This window comes from Phyllobates terribilis, unplaced genomic scaffold (genome assembly GCF_046119375.1).
Source record: "Phyllobates terribilis strain yellow unplaced genomic scaffold, ASM4611937v1 Scaffold_35__1_contigs__length_13245226, whole genome shotgun sequence".
In the NCBI taxonomy this organism is placed as follows: domain Eukaryota; kingdom Metazoa; phylum Chordata; class Amphibia; order Anura; family Dendrobatidae; genus Phyllobates; species Phyllobates terribilis.
Window position 1 is genome coordinate 10,754,484 of NW_027362795.1, and position 14,532 is coordinate 10,769,015.

Here is a 14,532-nt window from a genome sequence, read left to right on the forward strand (position 1 = left end):
TGATCCTGGATAATCCTTTAACACCATATGAATATACATTGTAATAGTAGCAATTGTGTATCCCTATAGGCAAGAAGGAACTTAAAGAGGTTATCCACTACTTTAACATTGATGTCCTATACTTAGGATGAGCAGGTCCAGGTGCCTTATAATCAATACGATATGTGCGACTGCCCTTCTAGACCATTATAATAATATAAATACTTGTATATAATAACCAGAAATATAAAATCCTGATAAGTCCTGCCTGTCTAGTCTTTTGGGCAATATATATTTCTGAGTTTCTGATTCACTAAAAACTATTTTCTCCTCTTTTCTTTCGGCCAGATTCTACGCCGCAGAACTTGTGTGTGGAATTCAACACCTGCATTCTAAGGGCATCATCCACCGGTAACTAGAAATACATCTAATCCTCCACCACCAGTGATGCCTATAACTATACACAGCAATACTGAGAATTATACAGCGGACACTGATAAGAATCCATTTGTCTTCTTCACAGAGATCTCAAGCCTTCTAACATCTTGGTGGCTGCGACGGGCCATATAAAGATTGCCGACTTCGGTCTGGCACTTGAGAACATCTATGGAGACCGGACAGCCACCGAATACGCTGGGACACCAGGCTTCATGGCTCCTGAGATGCTGGCTGCGGAGGAGTACAATGCTGGGGTAGACTGGTATGCATTTGGCATCATTTTGAACATCATGATTACCAGCAGGTCCAAATACCATCGAGGACTATTCAACGCTTCCAGCAAGGAGGCGAAGAACATCATTAAAAAGGTCAGTACATGATATAAGTTGTATTACTTTTATATTATTGTGTGATTTATTGTGATGTTAGCGGTAATTTACTATTATATTCAGCTCCATTGGTGGGAGTGGAATCTCATGTTAGGTCAAGTGTTTACGTGTTCAATATAACACGTAAACACTTGTAGGGGTGACGTGATGGTATATATTACCTGTCATGTATTATTGAAGATGTCAGAAAAAAAACACTAATATTAGGCTTTTTTTTTTCATAAATATATATAATATTTATTTATTTTAGTTAAATTTTATTTATGAAGCTGTTATATAAATATAAACATTTTTTTTTCTTCTTTTGTAGCTCCTCCGGGAAGATCCTGCCAGGCGCCTCGGAGTCCATGGTAACATCAGAGCCCATAGGTTTTTCCAGCGTATTGACTGGGACTCGGTGGAAGCCCTTAGAATGTGTCCCCCACATGTTCCTGTGCCAGTAAGTATTAGAGGAGATGTTTTATACAGACTCATTTATGAATAGTTTCACATAGCTTTAATCACTTTTTCCAAATTCGTCAGATTACTAATAACAGTGAAGGTCGCTGATTTGTCAGTGGTGAGATTGTAAGCCCCCATACATGTTAAATGATCAGCAGATAGTGACAAAATCTGCCGATCATTGGTTGACATATGTAGAGAGCCTCTAGCTTTCCTGAACTTTACTATATACTGTTCTTATGTAATCACCTTCTTGTGTTTTCTTTTTCTCTTATAGCCAAGTAACATCCAGCGCGGCTCCAGACCATTCAATCTTCAAATTCTGGAAGCAGCAGAGGCTAACAACTCAGCCCTCTCAGCAGACCACCAGGCCTTGTTCACGGGGTTTTCATTTACCAACATCAGCTGGAAAACCCCAAACCATCCACCGGCTCTTTAATATCATCAGAGCAAGCTGTCTTCCTAAACCCCAAGAAGAACATCAAAATAAGAAGATCCGGAAGGGCAAGCAGGACCTGGACAAGCAAGAAATAAGCGTGTCAGGACTCAAGCCAGGATCAGGACCCCAGAAGAACACAGAAGATATTCCTGTTCAAAAGGATGGCCATAAAGATGGATGAGGCAAGGGAGGTAAGTGCCCAGTAGGGTTATGTGTGGCATTATGGTGTGCCTGGGAATACCATGCACACTACATGCCCCTGACAATAAGAGCCTTATGATACTATATGTATAGTGTTACGCTATGTATATAGTACATAAGAGAAAAAATATTCTAGTTATATTTACCGGTGACTACCGGTGACTATAATTACAATTTTCCCCTTCCTCCATAACAACTCATTGAGCTGTCCTGGGCGATGGGGAAATAAGGTGTGAGATGGCTGGCTATTAAGGGGTGGAAGGAGGCCAGTTTTTTTTTTTTTATAAATCATAGCATTTAAAGCTATATTGCTTTGCTATGTAAAATAATTATATTTACCGGTGACTACCGGTGACTATAGTTACACTTTTCCCCCTCCTCCATAACAACTCATTGAGCTGTCCTGGGCGACGGGGAAATAAGGTGTGAGATGGCTGGCTATTAAGGGGTGGAAGGAGGCCAGTTTTTTTTTTTTGGTTTGTTTTTTTAAATCATAGCATTGAAAGCTATATTGCTTTGCTATGTAAAATAATTATATTTACCGGTGACTACCGGTGACTATAGTTACACTTTTCCCCCTCCTCCATAACAACTCATTGAGCTGTCCAGGGCGACGGGGAAATAAGGTGTGAGATGGCTGGCTATTAAGGGGTGGAAGGAGGCCAGTTTTTTTTTTTTTTTTTTTTTTGATCATTGCATTTAAAGCTATATTGCTTTGCTATGTAAAATAATTATATTTACCGGTGACTACCGGTGACTATAATTACACTTTTCCCCTTCCTCCATAACAACTCATTGAGCTGTCCTGGGCGACGGGGAAATAAGGTGTGAGATGGCTGGCTATTAAGGGGTGGAAGGAGGCCAGTTTTTTTTTTTTTTTTTTTTTTTTTAAATCATAGCATTTAAAGCTATATTGCTTTGCTGTGTGAAATAATTATATTTACCGGTGGCTACCGGTGACTATAGTTACACTTTTCCCCCTCCTCTATAACAACTCATTGAGCTGTCCTGGGCGACGGGGAAATAAGGTGTGTGATGGCTGGCTATTAAGGGGTGGAAGGAGGCCAGTTTTTTTTTTTTTTAAATCATAGCATTTAAAGCTATATTGCATTGCTATGTAAAAAAAATTATATTTACCGGTGACTACTGGTGACTATAGTTACACTTTTCCCCCTCCTCTATATCAACTCATTGAGCTGTCCTGGGCGACGGAGAAATAAGGTGTGTGATGGCTGGCTATTAAGGGGTGGAAGAAGGCCAGATTTTTTTTTTTAAATCATAGCATTTAAAGCTGTATTGCTTTGCTATGTAAAATAATTACATTTACCTGTGACTATAGTTACACTTTTCCCCCTCCTCCATAACAACTCATTGAGCTGTACTGGGCGACGGGGGAAATAAGGTGTGTGATGGCTGGCTATTAAGGGGTGGAGGAGGCCAGGTTTTTTTTTTTGTTAAATCATAGCATTATATCTAGCAACACTGCTAGATATAATCATAACAAAAGCATAAGGACATAAACATATGACGGTGTCCGGAGAGCCTGACGAGGCCGCAGTTGGTGAAATGCATGTCGAGGCTCACACACACCATCTGGATGCTCCTGTGCTTCTCGTGAGACATGGTACTGGTGCACATACTTTATGACTGATTATCTTCGGGCTCTCCTGATACCATCATATGTTTATCTCTTTATGCTCTTGTTATGATTATATCTACCAGGGTTAATTGGCTTCATTATTTTCACCTGCACCCCATATTGGGGATTAGCATCTACTGCGGCCATCTCGTCTTTTGACCAACTTCTGATTATTATATAGATATTGCAGGGGTATTATACAGGCAAAGTTTAAAGTTTTGCCTTCCTGCTCTCTACTATGTATTTATTTAACTGACTGCAATGCACGCCACTTATAAGACACTAGTGCTGTAGAACATCAGGGTTGCTTCACCTATATTTTGCGTACTGTTAAAACGTATTATAAACATCGAGCCTTTTTTCCGGGTTCTTATTAACCCCTTACTTACCGGGGACGTATTAGTACGCATATTTGCGTACCGCCGGTTCAGTGAGGGCTCCGGCGCTGAGCCCTCACTGAACCGAGCACATGTCAGCTGATTCTTACAGCTGACATGTGCCCGCAACAGCCGCGGGTAGAATCGCGATCCACCCTTGGCTGTTAACCAGTTAAATGCTGCTGTCAATCTCCGACAGCAGCATTTAACGCGCGCTTCCGGGTAGCGCGTCATAAGCCCCGCCCACCGGCGACCCCGTCACGTGATCGCGGGTCGCCGATGGGCGTGCATGACAACCCAGGGTCTGCAGCAGACGCCTGTGGTTCTCATGATCTTGTCGCTATGAGCGCCACCTAGTGGTCGGCGCTCATAGCACAGGACCATTTCTGCTGCATGCAGGGGACCTGCTCGTCCCCTGTATGTAGCAGAGGCGATCGGACAGTTGCTGCTTCTAGTCTCCTATGGAGACTATAGAAGCATGCAAAAAGTAAAAAAAAAAAGTTTTTAAAAATATAAAAAAAAATAAAAAAATATAAAAGTTTAAATCACCCCCCTTTCGCCCCATTCAAAATAAAATATATAAAAAAAAAACCCACATACACATATTTGGTATCGCCGCATTCAGAATCGCACGATCTATCAATATAAAAAAATAATTATTCCGATCGGTAAACGGCGTAACGAGAAAAAAATTCTAAACGCCAGAATTACGTTTTTTGGTCGCTGCAAAATTGCAATAAAATGCAATAACGGGCGATCAAAACATCGGATCTACCCCCAAATAGTATCAATAAAAATGTCAGCCCGGCACGCAAAAAATAAGCCCTCAACCAGCCCCAGATCCCGAAAAATGGAGACGCTACGGGTCTTAGAAAATGGCGCTATTTTTTTATTTTTTTTTTTACCAAATTTTGGAATTTTTTTTCACCACTTAAATATAAAAGAACCTATACATGTTTGGTGTCTATGAACTCGTAATGACCTGTAGAATAAGAAGAGCAGGTCAGTTTTAGCATTCAGTGAACATAGTAAAAAAAATAAATAAAAAACAACTGTGGTATTGCACTTTTTTTGCAATTTTACCGCACTTGGAATTTTTTTCCCGTTTTCCCGTACAGGATATGATAAAACTAGTAATGGCGTTGAAAAGTACAACTCGTCCCGCAAAAAATAAGCCCTCACATGGCCATATTGACCAAAAAATAAAAACGCTATGGCTCTGGGAACAAGGGGAGCAAAAACGAAAATGCAAAAACGAAAAATGCTCCGGGGCTTAAGGGGTTAAAACTACGGCCACTCACAATTGATCAGCTAAACTCTCTGATATTTATACCTTATATAATTGTCAGTTAGCTGTGAGGTTTTAGTATTTAATTTATTTAATTATACCGGATTATATGCTTGCATATTCTACTTGTTAGTATACTTCTTTTGCAGGTATATTCATAATTTTTCCTGTTTTTTATAGACTATTCATCATATTTCTTAGTCTCGCAGTTTGCAGTAATTACTAGCCCACCTTAATTGTGTTTGCCCCTAGAACTCTAGAGCATTTTTCATCTCACAGGAGCTCCTCATTATCTGGTTCTATCCTTATATTCAGGGATTGTTTCCATCCTCCCTGTTTTTTAATTGCACTTCTCCCCCTTACCTTGTATTGTTGTATTATTGGTATTATATTTATAATTGATGTACAATAAAATGGTTTATATATTTAACAAACCTTTGTTTTCGTTTGGGTCTCCGTCTCCTCCATATTTATTAACATTATATATATTGAGCGGTATTTGACTAGGATTCCCTTCTTTTTGGTTTTGATATCTTCTTAGGGGTACAACACACTTCTCTTTAGTGATATCTCTTATGTAGGTTTACATGTGTAGATACAGGTCTGGTGACGAATTCTGTGTTGCTCTGTAAGTGTGCTGCAGTAATACAGTGGGTACGGAAAGTATTCAGACCCCTTTACATTTTTCACTCTTTGTTTCATTGCAGCCATTTGGTAAATTCTAAATAGTTCATTTTTTTCTCATTAAAGTCCACTCTGCACCCCATCTTGACTGAAAAAAACAGAAATGTAGACATTTTTGCAAGTTTATTAAAAAAGAAAAACTGAAATATCACATGGTCATAAGTATTCAGAATCTTTGCTCAGTACTGAGTAGAAGCACCCTTTTGAATTAGTACAGCCATGAGTCTTCTTCGGAATGGTGCAACAAGTTTTTCACTCCTGGATTTGGGGATCCTCTGCCATTCTTCCTTGCAGATCCTCTCAAGTTCCGTCAGGTTGGATGCTGAACGTTGGTGGACAGCCATTTTCAGGTCTTTCCAGAGACGCTCAATTGGGTTTAGGTTAGGGCTCTGACTGGGCTAGTCAAGAATGGTCACAGAGTGGTTCTCAAACCCCTCCTTTGTTATTTTAGCTGTGTGCTTAGGGTCATTGTCTTGTTGGAAGGTGAACCTTTGGCCAAGTCTGAGGTCAAGAGCACTCTGGAAGAGGTTTTCAGCCAGGATATCTCTGTACTTGGCCACATTCATGTTTCCTTCAATTGCAACCAGTCATCCTGTCCCTGCAGCTGAAAAACACCCCCATAGCAATGCTGCCACCACCATGTTTCACTGTTGGGATTGTATTGGGCAGGTAATGAGCAGTGCCTGGTTTTCTCCACAAATACTGCTTAGAATTATCACCAAAAAGTTCTATCTTCATCTCATCAAACCAGAGAATCTTATTTCTCATAGTCTGGGAGTCCTTGACTGGTGGAGGACTGCAGTGATAGTTGACTTTATGGAACTTTCTCCCATCTCCCTACTGCATCTCTGGAGCTCAGCCACAGTGATCTTGGGGTTCTTCTTTACCTCTCTCACCAAGTCTCTTCTCCCATGATTGCTCAGTTTGGCTGGATGGCCAGGTCTAGGAAGACTTCTGGTGGTCCCAAACTTCTTCCATTTAAGGATTATGGAGGCCACTGTGCCCTTAGGAACATTGAGTAATACAGAAATTCTTTTGTAACCTTGGCCAGATCTGTGCCTTGCCACAATTTTGTCTCTGAGCTCCTTGGGCAGTTCCTTTGATTCTCATTTGGTCTGACAAGCACTGTGAGCTGTTAGGTCTTATATAGACAGGGGTGTGCCTTTACAAATCAAGTCTTATCAGTTAATTAAACACAGCTGGACTCCAATGAAGGAGTAGAACCATCTCAAGGAGGATTACAAGGAAATGGACAGCATGTGACTTTAATATGAGTGTCTGAGCAAAGGGTCTGAATACTTATGACCATGTGATATTTAAATTTTTCTTTTTAATAAATTTGCAAAAATTTCTATATTTCTGTTTTTTTTTCAGTCAAGATGGGGTGCAGAGTGTACTCTAATGAGTAAAATATGAACTATTTAGAATTTACCAAATGGCTGCAATGAAACAAAGAGTGAAAAATTTAAAGGGGTCTGAATACTTTCCGTACCCACTGTATACCAGGAATAAACCAGAAGGGAACAGTAAGCACTGCTTATTACATGTACCTAGCTTTTCTTTTAACCTACTCCTACTCCTTCAACATGCTTACATATGCTCACAGTTTTGGCTCCACTAATCCTCAGTCTCCTTCGCTATCCCCAAACCTCAGCACCCTCTAACCAAATAATTATCTCTCCTTCCCTCTTATCTCCACACCTGTCCTCATCTGCCATACTGCTCTTCAACCTCAGATCTATCCTACTAAAACATGAAAAAACAGTCACTCTCCTTCTCCCACCTGCTCTACCTCTCTCTGCTTCTCCTCACTGCAGGCGACATATCTTCCAATCCTGTTCCCCCCACATCCAGGGCCGGTTTTAGCCAAAGTGGGGCCCTGGGCAAAAGTTTAAAGTGGGGCACCAAACGCTCATATATTGTACCATCACACAGAAACATTTCAGTTGCATTTACATGCACAGAGTTCAGGCCGTTAAGCGAGTGCAATTGTCAAGTCGTTCTGTGCTTGATTTTGGCGTCTTTAGACAGGCTGACTAACAATGATGAGCGCATGATGAACAGTGATGAACAATTACTAGTGATGTGCTGCTGAGAATAATGATTTTTGTTCTGCCATAAACAATCCAATCACCCGATGAATGAGCAGCATTTTGCTCATTCATTGGGCAATTGCCAATCTTTACACTTATTAACTTTTGTCTGTGCTGCCGGGATTTATAACTGTGGATGCTACATACACATAGTTCAGTTTTTCTATTATATCAAATACTTATTTCAAGCAATAATATACAAATTAATTATGTAAAAATGTAAAAATCATACAGTCTGATTTTCTAGATTACTTTTTATATTCTGTCTCTCACAGTTGAAGTGTACCCGCGATAAAAATTACAGACCTCTTCATTCTTTGTAGGTGGGAAAACTTGCAAAATCAGCAATGTATCAAATACTTATTTTCCCCACTGTATATATGAGCACATAGATATAGACTTGTGTTTATATATATATATATATTTATTAAGCACATATATATACAGTACAGACCAAAAGTTTGGAAACACCTTCTCATTTAAAGATTTTTCTGTATTTTCATGACTATGAAAATTGTCCATTCACACTGAAGGCATCAAAACTATGAATTAACACATGTGGAATTATATACTTAACAAAAAGTGTGAAACAACTGAAAATATGTCTTATATTCCAGGTTCTTCAAAGTAGCCACCTTTTGCTTTGATGACTGCTTTACACACTCTTGGCATTCTCTTGATGAGCTTCAAGAGGTTATCACTGGAAATGGTCTTCCAACAATGGTTTTCACTTCACAGGTGTGCCCTGTCAGGTTTAATAAGTGGGATTTCTTGCCTTATGATTGTGGTTGGGACCATCAGTTGTGTTGTGCAGAAGTCTGGTGGATACACAGCTGATAATCCTACTGAATAGACTGTTAGAATTTGTATTATGGCAAGAAAAAAGCAGCTAAGTAAAGAAAAACGAGTTGCCATCATTACTTTAAGAAATGAAGGTCAGTCAGTGCGAAAAATTGGGAAAACTTTGAAAGTGTCCCCAAGTGCAGTTGCAAAAACCATCAAGTGCTACAAAGAAACTGGCTCACATGAGGACCGCCCCAGGAAAGGAAGACCAAGAGTCACCTCTGCTTCTGAGGATAAGTTTATCCGAGTCACCAGCCTCAGAAATCGCAGGTTAACAGCAGCTCAGATTAGAGACCAGGTCAGTGCCACACACAGTTCTAGCAGCAGACACATCGTTTCCACAACTATTAAGAGGAGACTTTGTGCAGCAGGCCTTCATGGTAAAATAGCTGCTAGGAAACCACTGCTAAGGACAGGCAACAAGCAGAATAGACTTGTTTGGGCTAAAGAACAGACGAAATGGACATTAGACCAGTGGAAATCTGTGCTTTGCTCTGATGAGTCCAAATTTAAGATCTTTGGTTCCAACCACCGTGTCTTTGTGCGACGCAGAAAAGGTGAACGGATGGACTCTACATGCCTGGTTTCCACCGTGAAGCATGGAGGAGGAGGTGTGATGGTGTGGGGGTGCTTTGCTGATGACACTGTTGGGGATTTATTCAAAATTGAAGGCATACTGAACCAGTATGGCTACCACAGCATCTTGCAGCGGCATGCTTTTTCATCCGGTTTGCGTTTAGTTGGACCATCACTTATTTTTCAACAGGACAATGACCCCAAACACACCTCCAGGCTGTGTAAGGGCTATTTGACCAAGATGGAGAGTGATGGGGTGCTACGCCAGATAACCTAGCCTCCACAGTCACTAGACCTGAACCCAATCGAGATTGTTTGGGGTGAGCTGGACCGCAGAGTGAAGGCAAAAGGGCCAACAAGTGCTAAGCATCTCTGGGAACTCCTTCAAGATTGTTGGAAGACCATTTCCGGTGACTACCTCTTGAAGCTCATCAAGAGAATGCCAAGAGTGTGCAAAGCAGTCATCAAAGCAAAAGGTGGCTGCTTTGAAGAACCTAGAATATAAGACATATTTTCAGTTGTTTCACACTTTTTTGTTAAGTATATAATTCCATATGTGTTAATTCATAGTTTTGATGCCTTCAGTGTGAATGTACAATTTTCATAGTCATGAAAATACAGAAAAATCTTTAAATGAGAAGGTGTGTCCAAACTTTTGGTCTGTACTGTATATATGCACAATACTTACCAGTCTGTCTCTTCCTCTTCACTTCTTCTAAACTCCTGCACAGTACAGGACCTGTGATGATATCATGGTTACGACTGTGGTGTCATCAAAGATCCTTAAGCAGTCCCAACAACTGTATTGATAACGCAGAGCTATTATGTAGTTTTTGCGGTAGATGTTTGGTGTCAGTGGTGTAACTTGGGCTGCTCTGTTGCCAGGATGTGACTGTCAACATCATGCTAATTGAGAGACGGCTCCCCGCAATGAGGCAGCGAGGAGCTGGCTGTCAGCATGACATCAGCAGTTACACCCTGGCTACAGAGCGGAAGAGAAGCTGTTGCGACAATGTGACGTCAGCGGAAGTCTCAGAATGATCGTCAGGAATGGTCTGTGACCACTCTGTGCTAGGAGAGATCTGCGCTGGGTAGAATAGGCAGGTAGTTAGTAACCACCTGCCTGTCAGCACTTATGCCCATAGTAAAAAATTAATATAATTCTAGATAAACCCTTTGAGAGGGGGTTCCCTAGTAGTTGACAACCCCTTTAAATCCATTACCTGAGGTTGAATATGACACAACAAAATACTAAACTTTTCTTTGTGAACTTTTGAGAAATGCTGCCAATGGCTGGTCTCCTTTCTGCACAGTGGTTCTGCGCTCCTCCCCTCACCCTCTAGAGCAACTATTGGTTGCTCAAGTCAAGTCAGCTGGGTATTGTAAAGAGAGCCTGTCACCAGAAAAAAACGCTATTAATCTGCAGATATAGGCTTAATCTGCAGGTTAATAGTGTTACTAACCTGCCCGGTGCCCACACATATCAGAACGCTATGGGGAGAAAATGTCCTTTATTCACTCCAGCAACGTTCAGTTTCAGTCATGGGGGCACAGGATCAGTCACCGATCTGAGTTTACAGTACCGTGCCCCTGGCCTTGACTGACAGCCGGCCCCAATGCAGAGCGACTGTCAGTCAGGGCCGGGGGCGCAGTTACAGCCACTGCTCTGTATTTTCAGACCGGTGACTGAAACCGCGCCGGCACCGCCCCGTGACTGAAACTGGAACACTGCTGGAAGGAATGAAGTTCATTTTCTCCTCGCAGCGTTCAGCTAAGTGCAGGCACCAGGCAGGTTAGTAACGCTATTACCCTGATGATTGACCCCATATCTGCAGGTTAATAGTGCTTTTTCTGGTGACAGGTTCCCTTTAAAGCTCCCGCCCAGGACTTATCAAATCTTCTTATTGTGTAATAAGCACAGTAAACAGGACCTCTTCAACAAATTTGAACTGCTCCAGATGCTCCCCCTGTCATCACACACTTGATGTGATTCTGCAGGCTGACAACCAGGGTCGGACTGGGGTGGCTAGGGCCCACCAGGGGAACTGACTCTAGGGGCCCACACTACAGCCCACCATAAACGGTTTTATTACTTGTTATGCTTTTCTATAATGTTCTATAATTGGCCGCGCTGTGGAGCACCAAGTTGCAGGACTATATTCGAACAGTCATTCCGTACTGCCAGAGTCCCTTTAATGGTAACTTGTCACCTTGAAAAATGCTATTTATCTGCAGATAAAAGGGTAATCTGCAGGTAAATAGGGTGTAAAGCCTGGTTAGACGGCTTATTGGAAAAGCATTGGCTACACAGAGAAAATTACATTTTATTCTCCCTGCCGCCACTCGCTTCCTGTTATTGGGTCGGTGCAAGGAGGGAGACATTACAGTCACCACGAACTACAAAGTGAGGGTGCTGCAATAACGTCCGGCACCTTGATTGTGACATCTTCTATGGAGCCCAACCTCAGGCTGAGCTTCATTGAATGACTAACATGGAAGCAACACCAGGCAACTAGTGCTGAGTGAGTGTGGTCGGATAAGGTGTGATCCCAGCATGTTCAAGTGTTATCTGAGTATCTTGTAGTGCTCTGCTAATATGCTCGAGTCCCCGGGGTAGCATGTTTTGCGGCAGTAGACAGACGCAACACATGCAGGAATTGCCTGTTTGTTAGGTAATCCCTGCATGTATTGCTTCTGTCTACCGCCGCAAAACATGCTACCCCGGGGACTCGAGCATATTAGCAGAGCACTACAAGATACTCAGATAACACCTGAGCATGCTGGGATCACACCTTATCCAACCACACTCACTCAGCACTAGTTGCCAGGTGTTGCTGCCATGTTAGTCATTCAATAACGCTCAGCCTGAGGTTGGGCTCCATGGAAGTGTCACAATTAAGGTGCCTGACGTTATTGCAGCACTTTGTAGCTCGCGGTGACTGTAATGTCTCTTATCCGACCACGCGCACTCAGCACTACTGGCAACCCATCAGCAACCTGCAACTGCGTCACAGGGGGCTGAAGGGAACAGGTGACTGCATGCACCGGCCATTGTGCTATCTAAATGCCGCTGTCAGTGATTGACAAGGGCACTTAAATACTCAAAACAGCAGCAATCAAGGCGAGCTCTGATCACTGCTGTTACAGGCAGACGCCGGCTATGTAACACAGCCGACATCTGCCCAGTATGGAGCAGGCTCAGCTCCTGAACCCGTGTCCATACAAGCACATCCCTATGGTGACAGTTTTGTCAGGGTTAGCATATTTCACTTGTCTGTTCCTAAATGTGGAAAGACAAATGGAATTCCCTAACACATGTGAGTGAGTCCTAACAGATTTAGTAAAGGTGCCTCAAGCATATGAATGTTATTACACACCACAATGCACAGTTACATACACGCATCTTACAAAAATACATATTATTCCAGATACGCAGACGCGCACAAACACGCAGACGCGCACATACACATCAGTACACGAATACATCATCTGAACCACCATCAATTGTAATGTCAGGTCAGACCCATATATCTTTGTATCGCATAAACCTACAGCTCCCAGTATGTAATTAACAATAGAGATACTGGGAGTTATCAGTCATCATCAGACTGCAGACCATACAGGAACCACATTACTGATGAGACACAGGCAGGATCACAAATGAACATTTACATGCAGGTATCTTACCTGAGACGGCTTCTCTGATTAGAGTCGTTCTCTTTCTGTTCTTCCTCTTGTCCAGACTCCATGATGAGTTCCACAGCTCGTCTCTGCAGACTTCCATCTTCTCCGGTCTTCTGCAGCACATCCCCACATGATGCCCTTAAAGATAGCAGTGTCATTATAATGCTCCTGAATAAAAATATCTACACTGAGCCCCTAAATAAACCTAACTCTTACAATGCTCCCTGCACAAAATATGACATACACTCTACCACTGTTAGGGTACATGCTCTCCACACTGTCCTCTCCTTACCATACTGGGCCCCCTCTTCACACTGTCCTCTCACACTGTGTCCCCCCTATACTACCCAGTCTCTATACTGTGCCCCTTCATCACACTCCACCTCCTCAGCATACTGTTACCTCCTTTCTGTGCCCTCACACTGTTTCCCCTATACTGACGCATCTCTATACCTTCCCCCTCACTACCTAGTCTCTGTGCTGTGTCACATCACACTTTTCTCTCTCCATATTATCTCCTCACACTATTCCCCCACTCTCCATACTGTTTCCTTATACATCCCCCTTCCCCATTCTGTTCCTGCACTCATTCCCACCCCTCCTCTAGTTCACCATACCGTTTCTTCACACATCTCCCCATTTTGTCTCCTAAAATTTCTCTCCCCAAATATAATAAATCATCGGAAGACCACACAGACATGCAGAAGCGCGCTTACACACACGAAAACAAGCGCACACAGACACATACTAAGGGCTCTTTCACACGTCAGTACATGCGGTGACAGTTTCCTCATGTACCACAGACACTGGTACACGTAGACCCATTCAAATGAATGTGCACACGTCAGTGTGTTTCCACTTTCCACAGACCATGTGGTGTCCATGGGCAAAACACGCTGACATGTCTGTTTTTTACCTGCTGCACAGGCCGCAAAACGTCCCGCACACTGATGACAGTTAGTGCTCTTCCCAAGCACTGGGTGCTGAGCGCTGCCCTCATCATAGATCCCTGCTGGCGCTGCGATCAGCAGCAGCAGGGTCAATGATGAGAGTAGTAGTCTACTCCAGCAGTGTCCAACTGTAAAAATAGGAATAAAATAAAAAAAATCCTTATACTCACCTCTCCTAAGAGTCACCCGCTGTAATCCGTGCGAGCACTCACGCCGAGGAGAATGACTCCTGCAGCGAGTGGACCCCGGAGCTGCGCTCAACAAGCGGTGCCTTGTCAATCACTGAGTGCAGCTCCGAGGCCCGCTCGCTGCAGAAGTCATTCTCTTCGGCGTGAGCGCTCGCACAGATTACAGCGGGTGACACTTAGGAGAGGTGAGTACAAGGATTTTTTAATTTTATTCCTATTTTTACAGTTGGACACGGCGGGAGTTGACTACTACTCTCATCATTGACCCTGCTGCTGCTGATCGCAGTGCCGGCAGGGATCCATGATGAGGGCAAGCGCTCAGC